A 7,143-nucleotide genomic window follows, 5' to 3' on the forward strand; every position below is an offset into this window, starting at 1 on the left:
AATGTCTTATGTATAAATTTCTGGTACTTCCTATAAATGTGAATATATTCGTTCCTTTTACAGATGGCATTGTTAAATGGTTTGATTTGTCACACCTGAGTTCAGAATAATACGCAGCTACATTTGATGTATTGCAGTTTCATGGTTATGAGGAGCCCTTTTCTTCAATGCAAAAGAAGTGAGCTTATCGATGACATCTGGCAGAACACAGAATGTTGACACACACAAAAAAAAAAAAAAAAAAACTGCAATAAATGCAGCGGCTTACCGCAATGCAAATTTATAAGTCTTTGTCATCTTTTAAGGGATTCCAGAAAATCATTGGCACCTGGTGCACTACAAAGGTCAAAAGAAGTGAGGAGGCTTCGGTGCTTCCAAAGCTGAATTTGTATTTTTAAATTTGGCTTACATTATTAGTTTTTAACATTACTGGTTAAAAGGCCTCTATATATATATGGAACATAGCATGAAAAATTACATTGGATAACCATTGTAAACTGCCCATTTCCAATTTAAAAAAAAGTTCTATTATGAAATATGAGAAAAGTCTATTTGTAAATTTTGTTTTCATGAAATAAATTAATCCACCCTGTAAAAATCACTTTTCAATCTATCATTAATATTTATCTTTTGAAGTAAGGGAGCAGTTTTCCCTCCTGCACGAGAAGCCTATGCTGAAAACTTAACTATATTGGAAGCTGGTAAACTATTCGAGGAAATATTCCCTTTATTCTTCCTACATTAACAATGTATCTCCATCTGCTGCATTGCATTAAATTACTCAAATTGTGTAAACATTCATGATAATAAAAAAATATTAAATCAACACATTTAAAAATTAATTAAACAGTACTGAAGAATTTTTTTTTTAAAGTCCATCCCATTTAGTTTTGTTTTTTAAAAGTTTCTGCCGAAAAACTTATGCTTAAATAATCCACTTTGAGAATAACTACATTTCCAGGAAATTAATATTTGTTATTTCTCTGACATTTCTTGAATTAAATACCCATTAAAAAGAAAAGCATAAAAAGTAAGACAAATATATACTTTTAAAAAGATTTATTCTTTTGAATGTTAGATTTTTTTTTTACATAAAAACTTTTAATTTTTTTTACATACATTCATAATATGTATCAATCCAACAATCAATACAAACACCTTAAGCTGTAAGCAAATATCAGTTCATATGAAAAACGTATTGCTAGGCTAATGACTCCAGACACTCCAGTTTTGATGACCATAGTTCGGGTCTTGGAAACCCTGGAAATTCACTGAAAAAAAATTAACGAATTTTTTTCAGACATGGAAAAGTCATGGAAAAATGTCCTAGACAAAGAGAAAGTAATATTAACTAAAGCAGTATTATAAATCTTAAGTGATTTAACAGAATAGCACGCAAAAGCTATTAAAGTGGAAAATTCAATGATCCCTAAATCAAATCTGAACTTTGAAATTTCATTGCATTCACTTATGTCGCAGCCGCTTGCCTTTTTTTTGCGATGTGATTTTACTGCTTGGGCATCACTTATTTTGAATTCACTGTCATTTTCAACACCTCTTATGATTCATATTCCGTAAGAGCGAAATTTCTCGTTCTTAGTTTTGCCACGCCCACTCAAAAAAAGTGATTTAATTGCATCCGAGTTCGATTCCATCACTCGTAAGAACTTAATTATTAAATTTATCAGAGTTTATCTTAATTTGTTGAAGGTTTTAGAAAATAAAGATCTTTAGTCAGGCAATAGAATACAGAAAAAGAGGAATTCTTATACTCTAAAACAGCAGTGCCCAACATATGGCCCTCAAAATTAATCCATGCTACCCACTGCTACGTTCAATGTCAGGAATCAAACATGTTTCGAAATTTCTGAACTTATTAATCAATATGCATTTGAAAATGTTCAAATAAGTAAACAAAACAAGTATACTTTTGAATCAGAAGATTGATTCATTACTGAATTTCTTTTCAAAAAAAGATTTGGTTTAGAAACATAAAAAACTAAACTATGTGGCTTTACTTTAAAGAACCAAAATACTATCAAGTTATGTGGATGATTAAATGCACTGTTGACACTAAGGCAACTTTTGAGGCAAATTTATTGAAACTTAGTGATGACTCATTCAATCTTTGTCTCATTCATTATCATTCTGCCAGTTTATAAAAAAAACATCAGACATTTAAGCATCATACTCGTTTCACCGCATTTGTACTTCACTTAAATTTATATGATGAAGACAAATAAGAATAGTCTGGTTTTTTAAGTGTACAATTATAATTTTTCCATTATGAGTAAGTGCTTCTATGAGGCTGTGGAATTCATGTAGACGTTTTGCTAATGCTCATTTCCAAAAATTAACAAATTTGAGATTAAATAGTGCTATTCTCTTCATATAACAAGGTCATGAAAATTTTCATTGAAGTCATGAACAAGTCATGTAATTTTTTCATCTAAATAGAGTATGAACACTGGATGACCTAGGAAAAAATGCTGCACACAAATCCTTTTTGAGTATGAAAGGTTTAAAACAGAGGTTTGCCACTCCATTCTGTGAGAAAAACTGTTTTCTCTACTGCATTAAACAATAAGTAGGCAGATTGTAGTATAGAACATTAATAATCCCATCACAGAAAAATAAATAAAAAAAGGTGAAGTAAAAAAGAAATAATTAAAGCTGAAGTAATAATGTGGTGACAGAACATTTATATTTAAATTAAAAAAAAAATTATCTTTAACATAAAATATGCAAAAGTTTAGCAGAACAATAATTATGACTAATCTGATGTTTTCTAAATAAAATTTACATAAAATATGAATGACAGTTTACCATGAAATAATTTGTGTCTTTATGATAGATATTCGTTAAGTCATTTAAATTAATTCTTTCATTAAAAAAGGAATGAAGCTGTGGCATGGCAAGCGTACCTTGGACAGGGTGTAATTTTTAAAGAACAAATGTAGCTCTGTAATCATTAGGACAAAATTTAATGTGTTAATAGTCTGCATTCCATTTAATACATGAAACTTTCCTAACATCTTTTCTTCTCTCCTCGTCTGCCATGTTTTACATTTGATATTCATCACTTTTTACTTTTGTCTGAAATGTGTATATTTCTTAGGATTACTTAATTTAATTACTGAATGCGCTATTTATTGTGTGGTCAACAAAAGAAATTAGATAGAACAGAGAATGTTTTTGGATGGGGAAAAAAGTTTTTCTCACCCGTTGATGGCGAAATATATATATATAATTTTTTTTTGTATCAACAATTCTTACTTATTCATTTCTAATTTATTCAAAAATTTTCTCAGCAAGAATCTTTGCGAAAACCGATGAATATTATTTGATTGTCCCGGGAAATTATTTGATTAAGTGGGGATGGTTAACATTGTGTTAATGGGGAAATATTTTTGTTCTGGGAGGTTTTTATTTGTTATCCCATTAAACGTGGCTGACAGTATTTCAATTTTTTGAATGAAGTTATTTTTTCGGTTTCCTCACGTGATAGCTCTCGTGCAGGATACATATTTATGATTACTTAGTAGTAATGTATGTAAAAGGTAATAAATACGTCAGGTTCTTGAATGATCCAACAGACTAACTAAATATATTTCTAATTCTTACTGTCTAAAATTGTTTAAATGATTATGCATAGATATTAACATAACAAAACTGAATTATACCTTATATTTCTGGTTCAATTTTCTCCTGCTTCTCATCTTTTGAGAATCTGAGCCATCACGCCCACTGAAGTGATTGCAAATGTGAACAAAAAAATTCAGGGTTCTAAAAGAAAAAAGGAATATATCAAAAGATGTACATAAACACAACTAAGCAGATAAAATGTTCTCATCAAAATATTCAAAAATCATCAGATTTATAAGTAAATAACACATTTCAATTAAGCAATTTTCAGCATATATTCTTAGAAATCATGTTTGAATGATATTGAAAAATGAGTGTCGGCTAAAAGCAAGCACTGAAGGTATTACACACCTAAACAAAATACTTGGAATTTTGATAGTAAAAGTCACAGTGTAGAACAGCTTAAAGACCAAAACTTTTCCTAGACTACCCCGGAATTCCATTGTTTTCTGATGCAAGATGCAGATTTGCCCTTTCTCTTACCTTGCCTCCTTTGGGTATTGTCACGATCATATAACTTTCTTGAAAAAAATTTTTTTTACAAAATTTGTTGCTTTTGACAACATAGTTTTAAAGTTTAAACTATGTCTAGAAAATCTTTGCATCACAGCTCAAAATGTTCTGTTTGAAATGCTTTAGACATTTAGACAATTTTTTTTTTAATGTAAAGCTATGAATAAAATTTTAAGAAAAAATTAATAAAAGCAGAAAATAACAACAACACTACACAGCAAATGACATTATAGGTGGATATAGGTTCAAAAAATGTGGACAAACGTCTAAATCTGAAGAACAAAAAACGGTACATGAAATGTATGAAATACATATATCAGGGGTCGATCCAGGTTTTATTTTTTGGGTCCCCATTTTGTGAAAAGGCAAAATATTTTTGTGAAATTTCGTTATTTTTGTGAAAAAGCAAAATATTTTTGTGAATTTTCTTTATTTTTGTAAAAAAGACCTTCTCGTGATTTTTTTCTTGGAAAAGATTACATTAAAGCATTTTTAGCTGTCGTATCGTTATAGAAAAGCCCTAAACCGGTTTCAGGGGTGATTGCAAGTTCTTGAAGAATACCTGAAAGCTGTCAAGAGAAAATGCGCTGGGGGAGGGGGGAAGTAAGACCCTTAACATTTTATTCGTAATTTGACACATACATTACATTTATTGCTTTTTACAAATATACATATGCAAGGCACACTTTCTTAATGTGAAAGTCTCACAACAGATTTCCTGTTTGCCCCTCTCAAATACTTTAAGAGCAATGAAAATTGCACATGTTGCTGAACGTAATGATAACTCCTAATAAATACAAAATGAACAGACTCAAAGATATCACATATTTCTTAACACAGAAGTGAAATACTCATTAAAGATTCCATGCATGTGTTTGAAAAACTTAAAAGTAATTAAAACCCAAAATAATACTGCACCAGCATTCAGCGTTTAATTTTTTGACTTTTGACGTTCTTGCAGAGTAGGTATTTCGTTTAAAACTTTGCAATTTAATGATGTTAATAAATATATAAGAAATTTTATTTGTTTGCCTCTTAACAAGGTACAGTAAACATCAAAAATGCGAAAAATTCGTTTACCATGGCGGATGTAAGGAAATCAAGATCTTCAAAAGAAATAAAAATATAAAAACAGCATGTAAAATAATTTTATTTTAAGTAAAGTTATTTTAGAATTGGATTTTGAAACTCAACACAAATTAATACTAAATATATATTGCGTAATCAAAGTAAAATTTAGGATTTTCCTGAAAACAAGCTACCAATCACAAGTGTCCCTCTCCCATCCCCCCTCTGACGCTCTCAAGCAAAAGCACCTCACGCAGCAAGCAAAAAGATAAGATGGGGGAAGGTGGAAGAGGCTCCCGCGTAGATGCGTACACATTTGCGGTTAAAAAATATTGTGAAAAGGCTGCCTTTTTATAAATTTTTGTGAAGGGGCTGCTTTTACGACGCGGAATTTTGTGAATGGGGCCGCTTTTGCCATGCGGAATTTTGTGAAGGGGCCGCAAAGCGGCCCCAATTTGGCGCTGGATCGACCCCTGTATATGTATTTTGTAACTTTAGTTTAAATCTTTTACCTATGCAAATGGTTTGTAATCCAAGAAAAACCTGCAGAAACTTAAGGCTAATAAGTTCTAGGAAGAAATTAATATCTGCAGAATAAACAGAATCGTCAAACGATATAACGTATGCTATCGGTACGACGAATTGTAAACAAGCATTCATTTTATTTTCAAAAAAAGGAAAAAAACACATAAAATTAAAGAAATGCCGCTTATTTGGTGACTTTAACTCATTTAATCTCAATGTAACTTGTTTTTAATAAGAGAAAAATGTGTAACGCATTTGTTTAGAGTTTAAAATAGTAGCAACACAACGTAGAAAAGGGTGGTTCATTCAGTGATTATAAACAAAATTTTATGATATACGCCTTGCATATAATGCTTTAACAGACTATAAAATGTCATAAAAAGCTTCATATCTGAGTTGAAATAAGCAGAATTTTTTTAACAAGAGGCAAAATTAACAACACTTCACCTCAGCGAATGTAAACAAACATTTATGTTATTCTGAAAAATCGAAGAAAAAACCAATAAATTTCATGAAATACGGATTTTTTGGTGACTTTTACTCAGCTAATATGAAAATAGTTTCATCAATTCAAGTAGTTTTCGATGGAAGGAAAATGTACGACTATATAATAACACCACTTGCAGAATGGTGGCTCAATGGTTCACTACGCGAACGTAAACAAAACTTTATCTATCTCTCAAATAAAATCTGTATTTAAAATGAACATAAGACTGATTTCATTTGATGCTTCGACTTACCTGGTATTGAAATAAGTGCTTTTGAAACCGAAGAAATAGATAAAACCTTTCCTAATTTCCCAAATATTATACCTCACTCAGCATCCTCGTAGGATTAACATGGTAAAGTAGAGCTGGCATACAAGGGAGTGACGTTACACGCATACACTTCATTTCCGGTTAAACGGTAGACGTCACGTCAGCATGGTAGCCAATCAGGGAAAAGCCCTTCGCGAAAGCTCTAGGATGTGGATTTATGCGGAAAGCATCTATTCTATTCTATTCAAGAGTCACAACTGACTTCAACTGTATTTATGTCGAGGACTGCATACTAAGTGCCTTGCCTCCATTATTTTATATACCGATAGATGACAGCACCATCACCGGATCGAACAGTTAGTGAGAATTTTGAACTAGTCCAGGAGCTAATAGCTACCTAGTACTAGCACCCCCAGAGGTATCGTTTCACTTGGAGGACATTGAGACCACGAGCATATTTAACGTCGCCCAGTCCCCATTAATGACGACGGTGGGTCTTCGACCAGCGGGGATCGAACCCGAGGCCCTCCGGTCCCGAGTCCAATGCCTTACCGATCAGGCTACCACGGCCCGCGGAAATATTATCTCAATGATTTAAAATTTTTAACTGTTGCCATCTTATGTTTGTTAACAA

General features: G+C 31.7%; 1 long non-coding RNA gene across 1 annotated transcript; it reads right to left on the bottom strand.

Annotated features, from left to right (window-relative positions):
- Positions 1–1,138: 1,138 nt before the first annotated feature.
- On the bottom strand, positions 1,139–6,609 carry LOC129224636 (uncharacterized). Its single transcript, XR_008580702.1, has 3 exons — positions 6,492–6,609; positions 3,684–3,786; positions 1,139–1,271 (listed from the first exon to the last, which is right to left on the bottom strand). It is a non-coding gene; the product is annotated as an uncharacterized LOC129224636 (long non-coding RNA).
- Between the last annotated feature and the right edge of the window lie 534 nt (positions 6,610–7,143).

The sequence above is a fragment of the Uloborus diversus genome, chromosome 6, assembly GCF_026930045.1.
Source record: "Uloborus diversus isolate 005 chromosome 6, Udiv.v.3.1, whole genome shotgun sequence".
NCBI lineage: Eukaryota > Metazoa > Arthropoda > Arachnida > Araneae > Uloboridae > Uloborus > Uloborus diversus.